The sequence below is a fragment of the Sminthopsis crassicaudata genome, chromosome 1, assembly GCF_048593235.1.
Source record: "Sminthopsis crassicaudata isolate SCR6 chromosome 1, ASM4859323v1, whole genome shotgun sequence".
Taxonomy (NCBI): Eukaryota; Metazoa; Chordata; class Mammalia; order Dasyuromorphia; family Dasyuridae; genus Sminthopsis; species Sminthopsis crassicaudata.
In genome coordinates, this window is record NC_133617.1 from 428118682 (window position 1) to 428136783 (window position 18102).

Genomic DNA, 18102 nt, shown 5'->3' on the forward strand with positions numbered 1-18102 from the left:
AACTGAGTACAGATTGCTAAACTCTTGGGCACATTAAAACACACGTCCCTTTGGTTCTTAGAGGAAGGAAAAATAAATGTAGACAATTGGAAGCTAGTTGGATTCCAACTAAAAGAATTTCACACAAAATCAGGTCCTCCTTCAATTTCCCCAGAGGTATTTTATATATACAATGTAATTCAATTGGCCTTAAACTATAGAGCAAGTTGTAGAAAAAGGAAAAGTTTTTAAAATGGCCAGAGGAGGAAGTGTGAGGAAAAAAAGATAGAGGATAAGCAATCTCAAGATCTTGAGTGAGGGCGATGGAACTTAAATGAGGATCCAGGGCGTGGTGATTCTGGTTCTCTTGAAGCAGCTTCAATCTCACCTAGAGAGCAGATTATTGACGGGCCCACATCAACTCCATCTTCAAGGATGGAGGGAGGAGGAGAAGTGGGAGGGGCGGTGATATCATCAGCACCTCTCCCCCAGCAATCACCAACTCTTATAACTAGATTACAGAAAGAAATTTTTAAAGCAGCAGAAGAAGAGAAGGAGATAGGTAGTGGTCTGAGAGTTCAAATTTTTCCCATGATTCAACAGTTTAACTCTTCAGGTCAAGAAAGTAGAAGATACATTCCTTTTGATATAGACATTCTCAAAGACCTGAAAAAAAGCTTACAATCTCTATGGGGCTACATCAGCTTATTTTAAGATGTTATTACAAAATTTGGCTTATGAAGTCGTAACCCCTAGTGACTGGAAATCCATTGCAAGGGTGTGCTTAGAACCTGGACAAAACTTGTTGTGGCTTTCTGAATATAGTGAGTTCTGTGGGATACAAGCCCAACAAAATAGTCAAAGTGAAGTTAATACTTCAATCACCTGTGACCTACTAACAGGTGTAGGTTCTTATGCAGAAGCTTCAGTATAGATTAATTACTCCATAGCAGCGTTTGAGCAAATTGCTGCTGCTGCTATCAAAGCATGGCTTTCTGAATATAGTGAGTTCTGTGGGATACAAGCCCAACAAAATAGTCAAAGTGAAGTTAATACTTCAATCACCTGTGACCTACTAACAGGTGTAGGTTCTTATGCAGAAGCTTCAGTATAGATTAATTACTCCATAGCAGCGTTTGAGCAAATTGCTGCTGCTGCTATCAAAGCATGGGCTTCTCACCCCAGTAAAAACGACAAGGGTGAGACCTTCACAAAAATTGTACAAGGACCAAATGAACCCTTTGCTGATTTTGTGGGACATTTGCAGAAAACTGTCATACAGACTAATGGTGAAAATGCAGTAACAGACACTTTGGTAAGGCAACTTGCTAAAGAAAATGCCAATGAGGTTTGTAGAAGGATTATACTAGGACTACCCAAGCATGCTCCTTTAGAGGAGATCATAAGACGCTGTGCCACGTGGGCACAAACACCTTTTATAGCCAGTCTATGGTGCAGACTTCCCAAGATCTCAACATGGGAAGACAGGGTCCCTTTTGGCAAGGAACTTCCAGAGAGACTCGTCAATGCTTTCAATCTGGTAAAGTAGGGCATCTGAAAGCTCAATGTTGGCATAGAGACAGAGTGAGAAAACAGGGTGGGAGAACAAGACTCAATATCCCATGTCCAAAATGCAACAGAGACTCCATTGGACATCAGAGTGTAGACTAATTCAGGGAAACAGGATGAGGGGCCCAGCTTCAAGGTCCAACGCAAAAAAACACTTGGGGCATGATGGCAGCCGATGCCATACCCAGAGAGTGCCTAGAAGTCCAATACCCAGACATGACCAATCAGTCAGGAAGCCATCTGATGGGAGAAAGGGATTACACAATCAATCAGCCAGGAAGCAACATGATGGGAGAAAGGGACTACAATTATACTATATTATTAAAATAATAGTAGCAAATGACTAGAAAAAGAAGCAATGATCATAAAGAGCCAGCAAGACTTTATACAAAGAACAGATTATGATAGGGATAGTCGATGTTGGAAGGGCTAAGGAAAGACTGAAATTGATTCACCCATGGTGGAGCTGGGGAATTAGTACAACTCTTTTGGGAAACAATTTGGAATTTTGCAAGAAAAATAATGGGTGTGGGTATGTGAGGGTGAGTGTGGATGTATGTATATTTTACATATATTCAGAGTACTACTTTTTTGTGGTAGCAAAAAATGAAACAAAATTGGGGAAGGACTGAACAAATTGTGGCTTATAAATATAAGCGATGTTGAGATGAGAAGGGTTGAACCCCAAAAATATATTGGGCTTGTGAGGTATCTCAAAATAATTTGTACGCTTATACCATCTCCAAAGCAAGAGGCAAAGATTTTATTATGCTGTTGACAGCAGGCTAAATTCCCTAGCAAAACTCACAATTAATAAACGGGAAGATGCCATAAGGTAGGCTAAGTTCCTAAAGTAAGATAAGTCACCATTGTGATGCTTAATAAGTGGGCAAAATTCCTAAAGAACTCAAGATGCTATAAGATGGACAGAGCTCCTAATAAACTTCCCATCAACAAGGGGAAAATGAGAGTAATAACCAGAGGCCATAAACATGAACTAGCCACTAGGAAGTGGGAAGGTAGGGCTTTATATGTTAGAAAAATAATTTCTGCGTTAACATCTATAATTGGCCTTCTGACTGGATACTGTGGGTCAAGACAATCCTGTCAAAGCAAGGAATTCAACAAGGCTAGCATAAGGACAAGATAATCCTGTCCTTGCCCCTCCCTGGCTGCCTCAGAGAGAAAAGACATCTATAGATAGGACAGTAACTATGGGAATTTAACTAGATCCCATGGCAACAAAGGCTCACCTAAATTCCACAAAGGCCTTCTCTATACAATACCCCTGCCTATGGCCTACCTGGCTACTAAGGGCCTGATCTTTAATCTCTTCAGTGAAATATTATTATGCCATAAGAAACAAAATAACAAATAACATATAAGGAATTCAGAGAAATATGGAAAGATTTAGGAAGTAAAAAAACTAAAAGAACAATATAGAAAGTGATGATTTAGAATAAAATTCAAAGCCTAAAAATGGTTTCAGGTTGACCATATACTCATAATAAAAGCAGATATTTGAAATAAAAGATTGAGGTGAAGGGAGAGGTCTCCAAGCAATTCTTCTTATGTCTTTTTCTACTCCATGTTTTCTTTCCCAGTCATTTCAAAGAAAAACACAAAGAATCTTGGGAGCAAGAAACCTAGAGGCCTCACTCATAGCATCTTCTAAAATGATGATGAATAATTGCATTGGATATAAAATAGAACTTTCTAAATTTGAATTATTATGGGTTCTCATCCACAAGGTAGGAAAATGAGATGCAAGGTACCATGTTAAATAATCTGGGCATATAGTAGAACAAACATTTTATTCATAGTTAGGCAGACTTAATAAGTATTAGATAACTTCAAGTTTCCTTTATGCTATTCCATGAGTGCTAGTCTTGATTGAAGAGAGGGTCAAGTAGGAACAAAAACAATAGGACTGTTATTTTTAGTTATTTATTCCCTTTGGCAATTGTTCATGAATAACAACTAATTAATCATAGTTGTAAAGTGCCTATTGATTAAAGTACTTTCAGTTTAATGTTCCAGGGCTGCCCCAAAAGCTCTGTACTTTCATTTGTTTTGCATGTCAAAGAACTAAATTTAGTTCTTTCCAACCCATAACTATCTTAAAGTTATAAGAATTAAAATATGATTATTCTTTATCTTTAAAAGAAAACTTTTTGAAAATTTGATTTTGAGATAAAAGCCCATTATCTCTTTAATAAAGACATTAGTTATACCTCCTGTAATTTCTTGTTTTTGCATTTAAAAAAACAAAAACTTTCTGAGTACTCTAAAGGAAGTTGCCAAAGCATGTTAAACAATCTGGGCATATAGTAGAGCAAACATTTTATTCACAATTAGGCAGACACAACACTGGATATTCCAAGTTGAAAACTCTCCTCTCTTTGTCCAATGTGATCTTTGTCCAAGGTCTTCCTTTGATTCTCATAGAGGAATAGACCAAAATGCTGGAAACTAAATCACTCAAATGATCCATGCCCTCATGTTTGCCTCATCATCACCAGCAAAAAAAAAAAAAAAAAAAAAAAAAAAAAAACAACTTAGGTGTGTGTATAAGCCATCTGATGCCTTCCTTTTTGTGTGTCTATAAAAGCATCTTTTTGTTGTTATTGTCTTAAGGATTTGTGTGGGACAGGTTTGGTTCAAGACCCCCTTCCCAATTAACTAATCAGAGACATCTTCAGGTACAAAGAGAAAGCATTTATTTAATCCCTACAGGGAGAGGCCCAAACACATCTGGGAGCCATCCCAACTCTTCATGTGTTCCTGGCTTGTCCAGCTTCTGGCTTGTCCAGGATTTAAAAGCAAAAGACTCGAGCCTTCTCATTGGGTAGACGGAACTATCCTTAACCAATGGTCACCAATGTTGGCTGCCTCCCACAAGTCATGTCATTTCCTGTATCTTCCTGTATCCCAGGCTTCAAAGTTTATCCCTTCAGAGATGGGATGACCTCCCCAGGGTCCCAGTTCTGGAAACAGGGATCATGTAACTCAATACTCAGTACTTCAATCAGTCCCATTCAGTTTGACAATGCTGTATCTAGGTGAGTTAAATTTGAGATTTGCCCCAGGGGCATCCTGTGAATTTTGTTACTTTACAATCCATTCTTTGTTTCTGATATTTCTGGGAAATATAGAATACAATGGTCAGATTTTTTTTTTTCTTTAACCTTTTTCAAGGTATCGTAAATTATTCCTTGCTCTGTCTTCCAGATCTATCACATTGATATGCATTATTTTCAAATTATTTCCCTTGAGCAATTTTCTGAATTTGTTTTTCTGCTTTCCCTATTGTTCCTTTCTTTCTATCCTCTGATAAGATTATTATGCTTATTTTTTTTAAATCAATTCTATTGAAGGAAATAATGTTAAAAAGTAGAAGAATGCTGAATTTTCTGTCAGTAACCCTGGTTTTAAAATTTTTAGTTCCTGTTCCTAATATAATTTTGAAGTTAATCCTTCTGGGCTTCAATTTCTTCATCTGAAAAATAAGCATATTGTACTTTAACTTTGCTTGATAAACTAAAAGTTTCTTGAGGGCAGGAACTGTCTCAACTTTGTATTTTTATCTCTAGTATTTAAAATTGTGTCTAACAGTACTTAATAAACATATGTTAAATCCAAGGCTGGGGGCATTGACATTAGAAACCTCAGTCTATAAAAAGACAATTTTAAGCTCTAAATCTTTGCAGAAGTCCGAAGTAGAATTATGCTTTGCCAAGGGACCTCTCTTCATGGCACAGCTACCTGCCAGGACTCTTCTTCTCAGGGATAACCTTTATTTCTCTGACAGGACCTTGCCATTAAAAAGTGCAAAGCTGGCTTCTCAGTGCCAATAAAAATCCCTTTTCTTGTCACATTCAGATTTTGGGTTTGTGAATTCTTTCACCTTGGACCTGTGCTGACCAGAGGAGATTCTCACATCAATTCTCTACCATTAGGCCCACATCACCATCATTAGCCATATCAGTAAAATATTGTGCTTATTTTAATAAAGTTAGAAGAATACTACCTTTTAGTGCAACTTATTAAGTTATTTTTAAGTCTAAAAGAATTTAATTTTGTATTGCATTGGAACAATCTCTCCCTTTTTTGCATATTTCTCTGCTGCCTACTAAACATTTCCATGTTTCCTCATCATAGAAAAACAAAACAAAACAACAACAACAAAAAAAAAACCCTTAAACCAGAAAGAGCCAAAACAGAGAAAGAAAACTACAGACCAATTTACCTAATGAATATTGATGCAAACATTTTAAATAAAATAATAGCAAGGAGATTACAGCATTACATCACAAAGATCATGCATTATGACTAGATGGGATTGATATCAGGAATGGAGGGCTAGTTCAGTATTAGGATCAGCAAAATTGACCATATCAATAACAAAAGTAACAGAAATCATATGATTATCTCAATAGATGCAGAAAAACCTTATGATAAAATACATTATAGGAATAAATGGAGCTTTCCTTGAAATGATAAGTAATTCCATTTAAAACCATTAGCAAGCTTTATCTGCAATGGGGATTAGCTAGAAGCCTTCCCAATAAGATTGTTAGTGACAATTATTAAAATAATAGTGACATTATTATATATATTAAATAATAGTGAAAGTCAATAATAGAATAAATAGAAATAAATAGAATAAATAGAAAGTCAATAATAGACATTATTATATATATTAAATAATAGTGACAAATTATTAAAATAAAAGTGACAAAATTAAATAAACTATTATTCAATGCTGTACTTGAAATAGCAATAAGAGAAGAAAAAGGAATTGAAAGAATTAGAATAGGCAACGAGGAAACAAAACTATCACTCTTCAAATGATATGATGGCAAATTAGAGAATCATCTAAAAAAACCACTTGAAATAATTAACTCTAGCAAAATTGCAGAATATAAAATAAACCCACATAATGCATCAGCATTTCTATATGTTACCAACAAAGACCAGCAGCAAGATGTAAAAAAAAGAAATTCCATCTAAAATAACTGTAGATAATATGAAATACTTGGAAGTCTACCTGACAAGACAAACACAGGAATTATGTATGAAGACAATTACAAAACAGTTTTCACATAAAGTCAGAAATAAACAATTGTAAAAAAATCAATTGCTCATGGGTAGGCTGAGCCAATTTAATAAAAGCAATAATTCTACCTAAATTAATTTACTTTCGGTGCCACACCAATCAAACTACTAAAAAATTATTTTATAGAACTAGAAAAAAAAAATAACAGAATTCACCTGGAAGAGCAAAAGGTCAAGAATATCAAGTGAACTAATGAAAAATTATCTTTATATGTAGTTGGAAAAAATAAAATACTATTTTAAAATTTTTTCTTGCTTTGTCCATCATCACTAGCAATTATACTATATTTTTCCTCTTTTTTTGTAACTAAATTCCTCAAGAAGAGTTTAATTCTTGAGAAGACCTTTTATGATAGATGCCTCTGTTTCCCTTCCTTTCATAAAATCAGTAAATCAAGTTATACTGTGAGTTTAGTTTATCTCGATTTTAGCAAAGCTGTAATAATATACATAATACTATTCTTGCAGGAAAATGAAAAAATAAAAATTTGCTAATAATGCAATCATATGGATTCAAAATTAAATGCATCTGGATGGCTACCTTAACTACTAAGTTAAGGTAGTTAATACCTATAATAGTAGGAAGTCCCCCCAATGGAATACTATATGGGTATATTTGATCTATGTTCTTTAACATTTTTATCAATAATTCAAATAAAGGCATAGATGGTATGTTTATCAAAGCTGCAACTGATACCAACCTGGGAGGAATAACTAACTAACTATATTGCAGAGTCAGGAACAAAAAGAATCTCAATAGACTAGAGAATTTGACCAAACAAATTCAATTAGAAATTAAATTCAACTGGGATAAATTGAAAGTCATTCACTTGAGTACAAAAGAGATAATGACTTCTCCTTCCTTGGAGATCCTTAAACAAAGGCTAGATGACCACTTTTATTATTTTAGTGGAGTTTGTTTAGTATATAAATTGGATTAATGAACCACTGAGGTCCCTTATAGATTTCAAATCTGTGATTTTAAGATATGTCTCCATGGGATTTCTATGTAAGCAGTAACAAGAAAGTACCAAGATTAGGCAGCAGGTGCTCTGGAAAAGATCTGCAAGTTTATTGCACTGCAAAACATGAATCTGCATTGTGAAATGCAAAAAGAAATCTAGCTATCTTGGAACTGCATTAGGAGGGAAAGAACTTCCAAGAACAGGATAATCCCTCTGTCCTCGGCCCTTATAAGGCTGTATCTGGAATATTAAGTTTAGTTCTCAGGGTAAGCACCAGGTTTAGACAAAGATTTTGATAAGCTAGAGAATATCCCAACGTGAAGAACCAGCATTGTGAAGGGCCTTGAATTTATACCATAAGAACTGATCAACCAGTCAACAATCAGGAACAAGATGTGCTTGGCCTGGAAATGGGGAGACTCAAGGGGACATGATAGTTGTGTTCAAACATTTGAAGGGTTACCAAGTAGAAAAGAGATTAGACTTTTCTGATTGTCTCTGGAAGGCATAAACCAGGAGCAATGAGTAGCAGCATGAGATGACTTCAAAGATTGAAATTTAGCCTTGGTGTCAATTAAAAAAAAAAAAAAATTCCTAACAATTAAAGCTGTCCAACTGTGAATTGATTTACCTCAAAAGGTAGTGGATTCACCTATTACCTCTTGGAAGTTTTCAAGTAGAAGCTAGATGACCACTTGTATTGTTTTAGTCAAAATTCTTTCAAAATTTTAAATTCTATTTGCCTCCTTAGGATATGTGCCATTTAGTGGGATTTCTAGGTTAAAATGTATGCATATTTAAAGAAGTTTTCCTGCATAATTACAAAATATTTTTCAGAATATTTTGATTAATTCAATTCATAGCTCTCTACTTCACAGTTTCAGAACTATAACTTTAATGTTCTAGAGACTGATATCCTGTATCTTCAAAACATACAGCAAGATTAGATGAATATTCAGGCTGATAAGCTATTCCTTTGCTTTGGAAGGAAGCTTGAGGTCTTTAAAAGCACTATATATTTTGCCAAATGTAATCCAGATTGCTTTTCTCTTCATCTTCAGTTCTAAATCGCATTCACTGTGTCCTCTGTGTCTTTACAAGTCATATGAACTATGTATATATGTAAACTATCTCTAGAGAGCATTCGCCCAATACAACAATCTGTGCCATGGACATTCTGCATTTATTTATTTTTCTTGTGTGGATAGTCTAAACTTCAAGTGACTATAGAACTCATTTAGGAAGCTCTTCTATGTTCTGGGCTTGGTAAAATCAGTACATTGAAATATTGAACTGGAGCATCTAGAGGACTTCTCTATAATAAAATTCTTTTTTTAAATGTAAAATTCCTTATAATAAAATTCCTCTCTTTAGTTTGGATTCTGTGCTGTTCTTGGATGTCAGGCTTTTTATATGGCAAGAAAAGTATGTAGGGGGTGAGTGCTAGATTTGGGGATTTTGTTCAATTGCCCTTCTCATTCTATATGGCAAGGGAAACATGTATGGGGCTTAGGGTTGGGGGGGTTGTTTTTATTTCTTCTTGCCTCCCTCATTGCCCTTCTCATTAATTTATATAATTTAAGCTTTTAAAAGAAGTTTGTTGATATGTGTTTCTATGTATTTTTATGTTTCAGCATCTTTGGTAGCTGGTTTAAATTTGTCGGGTCAGTCTCCTCAATGATACATCATAATGTCTTAACCTTATTATTTCTTGTCTCTTGGTATTGATTTTTTATCTTTTCTCAAGCAAGTGGATGGTTTGGCCATACAAATACTGCTGATTGAGAAATGACTTTCACATTAGTAACCAGTCATTTCCTGTCTATTATGATCTAATCCAGTTTGTGTGTGTGTGTGTGTGTGTGTGTGTGTGTGTGTTGTGTGTGTGAGATGTTATTTGTGCTACCATATTTAGTGCCTTTGAACCCTCTTCTTAAATTTAGAATATTTAGCCTGGGACTTTTTTATAGACAACAAAATTTTGGTCTCTCAAAATGTTTTAACCAGCTACCTCTATGCTTTTGTTTGCGTTGAATTTTTTAAAGTATTGAAGCAAATTAATATAATTTGAAGATCTTACAAATTTTTCAAAAAATTTGCCTGTAAAGTTTATTAAGGTGGTATTAGAGAAATTGCCTTCAAGATAGTCTTTTCTGTTAAGTACTTGTTGTCATTATCATTATCATAGGAGATGACCAAGTATATCATTAAATTATATTTCTTTTCGCTTTGGGACCACCAATAAAAATTTCACTTAAAAAATTAGAAAAAAAACAATTAATAGAGAGGGAAAGTGTAATGTTCTCTTCTCTAAATTATAATGTTCTCTCAAGCAGGTTTCTTGGGGAGCTCTGGAGGCAGCCTTAGTTTCAGTTCAGTTCAATAATCCCAAATGCAGCCAGGAGTTAAAGTCCAGATCCTTTATTTTGTCCTTAAGTCTTGTCTCTTTTCCTGGACCCGGTTAGTTTTAATAGAGGCCTATCTTTCTCCTTGGTTCCAAGAGCTCTCTCCCAATGTCTCCAGACAGCACAAAGGTGGAATTTGGAATGAATCTTAACTCCTCCTCCCAGAGAGTGGGCTTGTGGGTTTCTGTGGGCTTGTCCTTGAGAACTTCTTGCTTATATTTCTGCCCGACTTGTGAATCTCCTCATTATATATGCTCTCTAAAGGTGTGAAGTCTAATAGTACTAAGTACATAATAACTTAGCACCTTGTTTCAAGTTCTGGCCCATAACAGGAAGAAAAAAAAAAAACTTTTGCAGCAATTCTCTCAGATAAAATTCTGTCTCTCTCTGTCTCTCTGTGTTTCTCATTCTGTGCGTGCATGCTCACGTGCATGTGTATGTGTGTGTTATTTCTCCATATAAATGGAACTAATCCTAATTTACAAGAATTGATTGCCAAAGGATTTATTTTTTAATTGTAAAATATTTCCTTTTTTTAATTTTTAAAGCTTTTTATTTTCAAAACATATGCATAGATAATTTGACATTGACCCTTGCATAGGCTTGTGTTTCAGATTTTCTCCTCCTTCCCCCATCTCCTCCCTTAAATGGCAAGCAATCCAATATATGTTAAACAAATTAAAATATATATTAAATCCAATATGTATAAACATATTTATACAATTCTCTTGCTACACAAGAAAAATCAGATCAAAAAAAGAAAGTAAATAAGTAAGAAAACAAAATGTAAGTGAACAACAAAAGGAGTGAGAATGTTATGTTATGTTTCACACTCAATTCCCACAGTTCTCTCTCTGGGAGTAGATGGCTCTCTTCATCACAAAATCATTGGAACTGGCATCAATCATCTAATTGTTAGAAATAGTCGTATAATCTTGCTATTACTGTGTATAGTGATCTCCGGATTCTGCTCATTTCATTCAGCATCAATTCATTAAGTCTCTCCAGACCTCTCTAAAATCATCCTCTGATCATTTCTTATAGAATAGTAATATCCTATAACATTCATAGACCATAACTTATTCAGCCATTCTCCAACTGATGAGCATCCACTCAGTTTCCAGTTTCCTGTCACTACAAAAAGGGCTGTAACAAACATTTTTGCATATGTGGATCTCTTTCCTTCAAGATCTCTTTGGGATATATTGCCAAAGGATTTAAATGAGCAACTTGCAAAAGGAAAAATCTGGGCTATCAACAGCTATGTTAAAAATGCTCCAAACCACTAATTGGAGAAATACTCTTGAGTTTCTCCCACACCCCCACTAGATTGGCAAAAATAACAAAAAAAAAAGATAAATGACAAATAGTGAAGGAGCATCATCAGATTAAAGCACTTTTAATGGAGCTGCAATTGGTACAGCCATTCTGTAGAGGAATTGAAACTATGCCCAAAATGTCTCTAAGGTGTATAGATGTGGTAAAAACATAGCTAGGTCTATACTCCCAAGAGATAAAAGAAAGAGGAAAAATACTTACATATACAAAATATTCATAGCAGCTCTTTTTATAGTAGCAAATAATTATAAACTAAAGGAGCACCTATCAATAAGGAAATGATTAAGTAAATTATGACATGAATATAGTGGAATATTACTGTGGTATAAGAAATGAAAGTAATGGTTTCATCAATAAATAAATAAATAAACTTAGGAAGCTGTATTTGAACTGATATAGAGTGAGTAGAATCAAGACAACAATTTATATAATAACAACATTGTAAAGAAAAATAACTTTGTAAGACTTAAGAAGTCTGGTCAAGTGTAAGATTCTCTCTAAGATGTAATGTTCTCTTGATGGGGTTTAGATTTGGGATACCCAAATGAAATTAGGGTTTCTTGTGGTCAGGGAATTAAATAAAGTCTAATGGCAGCACAAGGTTAGGGCGTTCTGAGGATTCCCTTTCTGGTGGCACAGAGATCCTCTGTAAAGGAATTTACAGACCTGAAAACCTAGATTGATAAAAGAGGTTTATTATGGGGATTGGAAGTAAGATTAAAGCTTTCGTTTCACTTGAGTAGTCACCACACAAGTAGCCTTGGGTTAAAATCCAAATCCTTTATTATCTCCTTCAAAGTCTTGTCTCCTTCACTTGGAGCTCGGCTAGTTTTTCTGGAGGCCTATCTCTCTCCTTGGTTCTAAGAGCCTGAGCTCTCACCTGCCTTCTCTGGCTTCTTAATCTCCCCAACTTCCAAGGGTGTGCTTCAGCCTCCAGCCACAACAAAGGTAGATGTAATGAATCTGTCTCAGCCTCCAAGAGCTTCTAGTGCGCTTGTCCTTTTGTCTCTGAGAGCTTCTCCCATATATGCTCCACAATGAGTATATACCAATCATTATTTCACTAGGAAACCATTATTTGTTGTAGGATTAAGTCAATGCTAAACTAAATTTAACCACTGTCTCCTCAATTCCACTTAGGTACCTTGTCTCAAGTTCTGGCCCATAACAATCAAGGACTGATCATGATCCAAGAGGACAAATGGTGAACCATGCTATTAAACTCCTAACAGAGAGGTGATGGACTCAATATACAAAATGAAACATATTTTTGGACACTCTCAGTTGAGAATTTGTTTTTTCTTGATTATTCTTTTCTTCTTTTTTTTTTTTTTTTTTAATGAGGGAGAAAATGTTTTAAATGCCATTCTTTAACCATTTGTTAATATAATTCATCCAATTTTTGTAGATCATCTTTTTTAGGACAATTCCAGTCCTTCAGATGAGTGAACCTAGAGTACCAATGTAAAATAGGACTCCTGCCATATCCAATCTCTTTAAGAAACTATGTGCTTCAGAAAATTAAGTGTGCCAGGAAACTATATGTTCCAAGAATCATTTTTTTCCAATTTTTTCATATTTTTTCCATTTTTCCCATATATTTTTATATATTCTGGAGAAGTTCCTTACAAAGAAGGACTCAAAGCTGAAGAGCAATAAGTGACAAAATCATTATATAGATCACTAATCCTAAATTTTTCCCTTCACTGATACTGTGAGTTATATTTATTGTGTGGATTTTAGAAACGGGCTTGATTCTTTAGTCTACTACCTAACTGCTTTCCATTTGCTGGTAGAATCTTAATATCAGACTAGTACTATATGTTAAAAAAAGACTTTATAATTTTGTGGGTGGAAGTAAGGTTTATTTGAAAGTGTCATTACTTGTTTATGAGTTCAGGTATGAGTTCTTTGCATTCTTTTCTTTTCTTTATTTATTTACAAAGCATATGCATGGGTATTTTTTCTTTCATTGACCCTTGCAAAACCTTTTGTTCCAAATTTTCCCCTCCTTCCCTTGAACCCCTCCCTTAATTGGCAGGTAGTTCAATACATGTTAAATATGTTGAAATACATGTTAAATCCAATATATGTATACATATTTGTACAATTATCTTGCTGCACAAGAAAAATCAGATCAAGAAGGAAGGAAAAGAAAAACTGAGAAAGAAAACAAAAGCTTTGCATTTTTTTTCAAGTTAAATACAGATGGTCCCATTTCAATGGCCTATTAGCCTGAATGTGAGAGGTCATTTCCATTTTATAAATAAATAACTATGTGTGTGTGCACGCAAACATTACAATTGGAAAAGTTTCTTTGCTTGTCTATTTCCAGAACTATTAGTTTTTCATGTATTTAGTTTGATTTCTTTTTATGATCTTTTCACTGTGCATTTTCTTCTAATGCTTCTGCTTATTTTTCTCAGCATTAGTTCATGCAAATCTTCCAATGTTTCTCTGAATTCTGTCATATCTGTCATTACTGAACAGTAATATTCACTACATTCATATATAAGGGAAGGTTTTTTTTCCATTTTCTAAATAATAAAACATCCAATTTGTTTCAAGTCTTTTGCTACTACAAAGAGAACTTCTATAAATATTTTGTTACTTATTGAATCTTTCCCTCAATTTTTTATTCCTTTGACATATAGGTCCTAACCACATTTTTATACTCAAAACAACTGACCAAAAGATCTAAAGGATAAAAGGCCCCACTGTGCTTATTATTTGTTGATCATTAAAAAGGGTTTTGATTCAGCAGAACAATATACTATCTTCAAAATTCTCTTCTACCAAAGTATCTCCCCTGCATATGCAAGATTCCTTGATAAATGTAAAAGAATTCACATGGTTGATGGTGAGTTCCTTTAGGTACTCCTCTCTACAAATGAAAATGTGTTAATTTAATAAAGCCCCAAGATATTTCAGAACCTCCTGAAAACACCCATAATCAGTCATCAGGATTCACCTTTGTTATCCCACAGTATACAAACCAAGTGGATGAAGAAGGCCTACTGCCCAGGCTATATAACATAATTGGATGGACAACCCATGAAACTGATCCTTCTCATACAGAATGAAAAATTAATTCGGTATAGGAGTGAATAAGAGAAAGAGATCACATAGGATTGCCTTTGGGAAAGTTTGAAGTCTTTTAGTGAATTAATTTCTCCATAAAACACAAACTCTCTTTTAAATAATATATTAAGTAAGATTAAATAATAAATAATAAATAAAATTAATCAATATGGAATTGTTAGTCATAAGGCAATTTCTAAAGAATTAAAGTTAAGGGTCACTCACAAGGCAATAACAATATTCATTATGGGCATGAATATGGTACACTGTATTATTAATGAAGAATTACACAAAAAGAAATTAAGAGAAGTTTTCAGAAAAATATGTGACAAGAAAAGATGATGAGTCATTCATATGATGAGAGAGGAATGGCAAATGGGTTGCCTGAGTGTTCAAATGATTTTCACAATGTCAAGTTAATCAGAAGGCCTCAAGTATGATGAATGGATCTCCTGTGAATTTATGCAATGATATGGATGAACCACACAAGGAAAAAAAGGCATGGATGTAATAGAATAATCTGCATCACTGGATGGAGTATCCACATAGATAAATGATACATTCACCAAAGTACTGTAGGTAACAAAATAACTAATCATAAGAATAAATTTTCATTGCCAAATACAACAGAAAAAAAAAAAACTTCCAAAAGGAATACATGAAACAGACAAGGATAAATTTGGGATAAACAAGGAGATGATAAGAAAATATCTTACAGCTCTTAATGAGTTCACCAAAGCCCTAGATTCAGAATTCCTAGGATATTATAAGAACAGTTATCAATGATCTTTAAAAGATACTAAAGTTGGACAAGTATCCTTATTTTCACTCATATTCACCAAAAAAGGAAGTAAGTAGATTATTCATTCTATAGGACCATGAACTTGACTTGGTTCCCCAAGATTCCATATCTTTTCATTTAAGGGATAGCTTATAACCCTTTTAAAAGGAAAACAGTGGTCGTGAAGAGCTTATCAAAATCATGAACTCAATAAGTACAGGATATTCCAGACTATACTAATGGCCTTTTTTCCTCTACTAAATTAACAGAATAACATGTACATAATTTTGTTTTGTTTTTTAGCAAGACATTTGACAAAGTTTTTCATTAAATCCTTTTAGATAAGTTAGTGAGATATAGGCTATGATGATAGTAAGTTGGTCTTAGAATTAGCTGATTAATGGGGAAAAAAAAGAATAGTCATTAATCAATGCCATTTTATGAGAAGGTATTTAGAGGAATGTCCCAGAGATCATAACTTAGCCTTATTCTATTCAATATAAAATTCAAATTTCATCTAGTCCTACCTTTTCATTTCAGAGGTCAGCACCCCTCTGGAGCTTCTTCTTGAACTTCCACATATAATGAAGAGCTAAAGCCCCTAAGCTGACCACTTCTTTGCTCAAGGTTCTAGGTGTAACCCTAAGAGATTAAGATTTCTAATGTCATTGGTTGTGAATACCTATCTAGTTTAGGCTCCAAATATTAATTAACCAATTCTTATCAGTTACTGTATACAAAGGAATATCTACTGAGAAAATATAATTAGAACAGTTAGTATAAAGGTTGACTCCCTTCTGGCTCAAACTCTTTCTCTAATACAAATAAAGCAAGAGCTTTATCTATTCTTCAACTTAAAAAATTTCTTGCATAGCAACATCTGATTTCATCCACTGGCCCAAAAGTATTTCACTCCTTCCAATTTTATTAAGAATTTATTTGAACTTAATTAATGCCTCTGACTGATTGATTCAGTAGAGATAACTAGATCTTCTGCAAGTAATAGCAATAAAATAATAGTTTATAATTGAGATTTGCAAAGGATTTTACAAACATTATCTCATTTCATTGTCACAACATTTTCAATATTATTATCCCAGTTTCATAGATGAGGAAACCAAACAGAGTTACACCTAAGTTACACAATGGGTAAGTGATTCTGGCAAATTTGAACTAAGGTCTTCCTGGCTCTGAATCTAGTTTCCTATCCACTGTTCTCTAGCTTTATCATTAATTGAAGCATAGTGCTAAAAAGAAAGAAAGTAATGTTTCTTCTATATTCTGACCTGCCCAGGTCATATCTAAATGAGTGGATTCAATGTTTCACATTTTAGGAAAAACGTTGAAAAATTGGAACACTCCCCAATGAAGGATGACCAGATCAATGAGAACTCCAGAAATCTGGGATATGATGGTTAGTTGAAGACACTGTGAATATTTAACCTGGAGAAAAGGACACTTAAGGATGACACAATAGTTATCTTTAAGAATTTGGCATGCTACTAAGTGAAGGAAGAATTAATGAGTTTCAAGGATGAGTTTAAAATGTTTAACAACTAGCTATTCTAAAGGGGGGAAATGACAAACTTTAAATTTAATTGTTATAATTAGCATTTCCTCCATCACTTTCTTAAATCTAGACAATCACCAAAACAGTAAATAAATCCAATAAATAAATAATCAAGTCCTGAGTTATAGTATTTGTTAATTTCCAAGACATAATTACTGACATCAAAAATTTAACAATCTACACACACTTGATATATTTGTTGTTCTGGGACCCAGAAGGTGGAATTAGCAGAAATGACTGGTAGTTATGGGGAGGAAAATGGAATGGGCCTCCTCAAAAGATAATGCATTGTTGGACACCTTCAAGTAGCTATAGAATTGTCACTTGTCTAGAATATGAGAGAAATGCCCATTTGTCTCCAATCACCTCCCAGGTTCCACACACCTCTGAAAGTCGATGATTCTGTGACTTGTTATCATTCTGCCATTAATGACTTGTGAGACTTTGACCAAGGAACCTTACCTCTAGGGCCCTCAGTTTCCTCACTTGGAAAATGTGAAGGAAATATGTGACTACAGTTTCTAAGAACACTTCCAAATTTATTTTCTGTGAAAAGAAAAGAAAATAGAAAATATAGAATATGGAGATAGATAAAGGAGCAAAGAAAATAGAATTTACCTAACATAACTTTTCTTCCTGAAGGAAGTAGTGTAATGTGCCATGTGTCTCACAACAGTCAATAAAAAAGCATGGTTGATGAAGATACATCACTGTCCTCCTCAAGCTTCATCACCAGCCTGCTACAAGAGCAAATGATTGTTCTTGCTTGGTAATTCCTCTGGTTCCAAAATCTGAACATTCACTGAGTTATGGAGTCCTGAAGAAACACAGAGAAGACAGATGGATCCTGTCTTCAAGGAACTGATCATCAGTGTCACTCACAATTCTCCCTGAATGGGCTATCATCTCTTCTATCTATACATTGCACATTCACTTGTGATTCACTCTCAGAAGGCTCAGTGACTAATGAACAATTTCCCTCTCACTGAGAGACTCTAACCCTATTTGAGAAGAGACTGCCACAGACCCTAAGTACAGCCACCTCCCTTCACATCCTGGCTTTTTGCCAAACACATAATAGGAAAATTAATTTAACAGGCACACTGACCCCTTTTTATTCTAAACTAATTGCAATATATGTAAGACAGAGAATGGCAGCTAGTTCCTTTTAATACATCTCTAATAGACAGATGGAGGCACTTCCATAATCACACTTGGGTCAGACTGGGTCATTCAATCAGACTGATATTACATTAGGACCAACTAAGCCTTAACAAACAGAGAGCATTTCTCTTT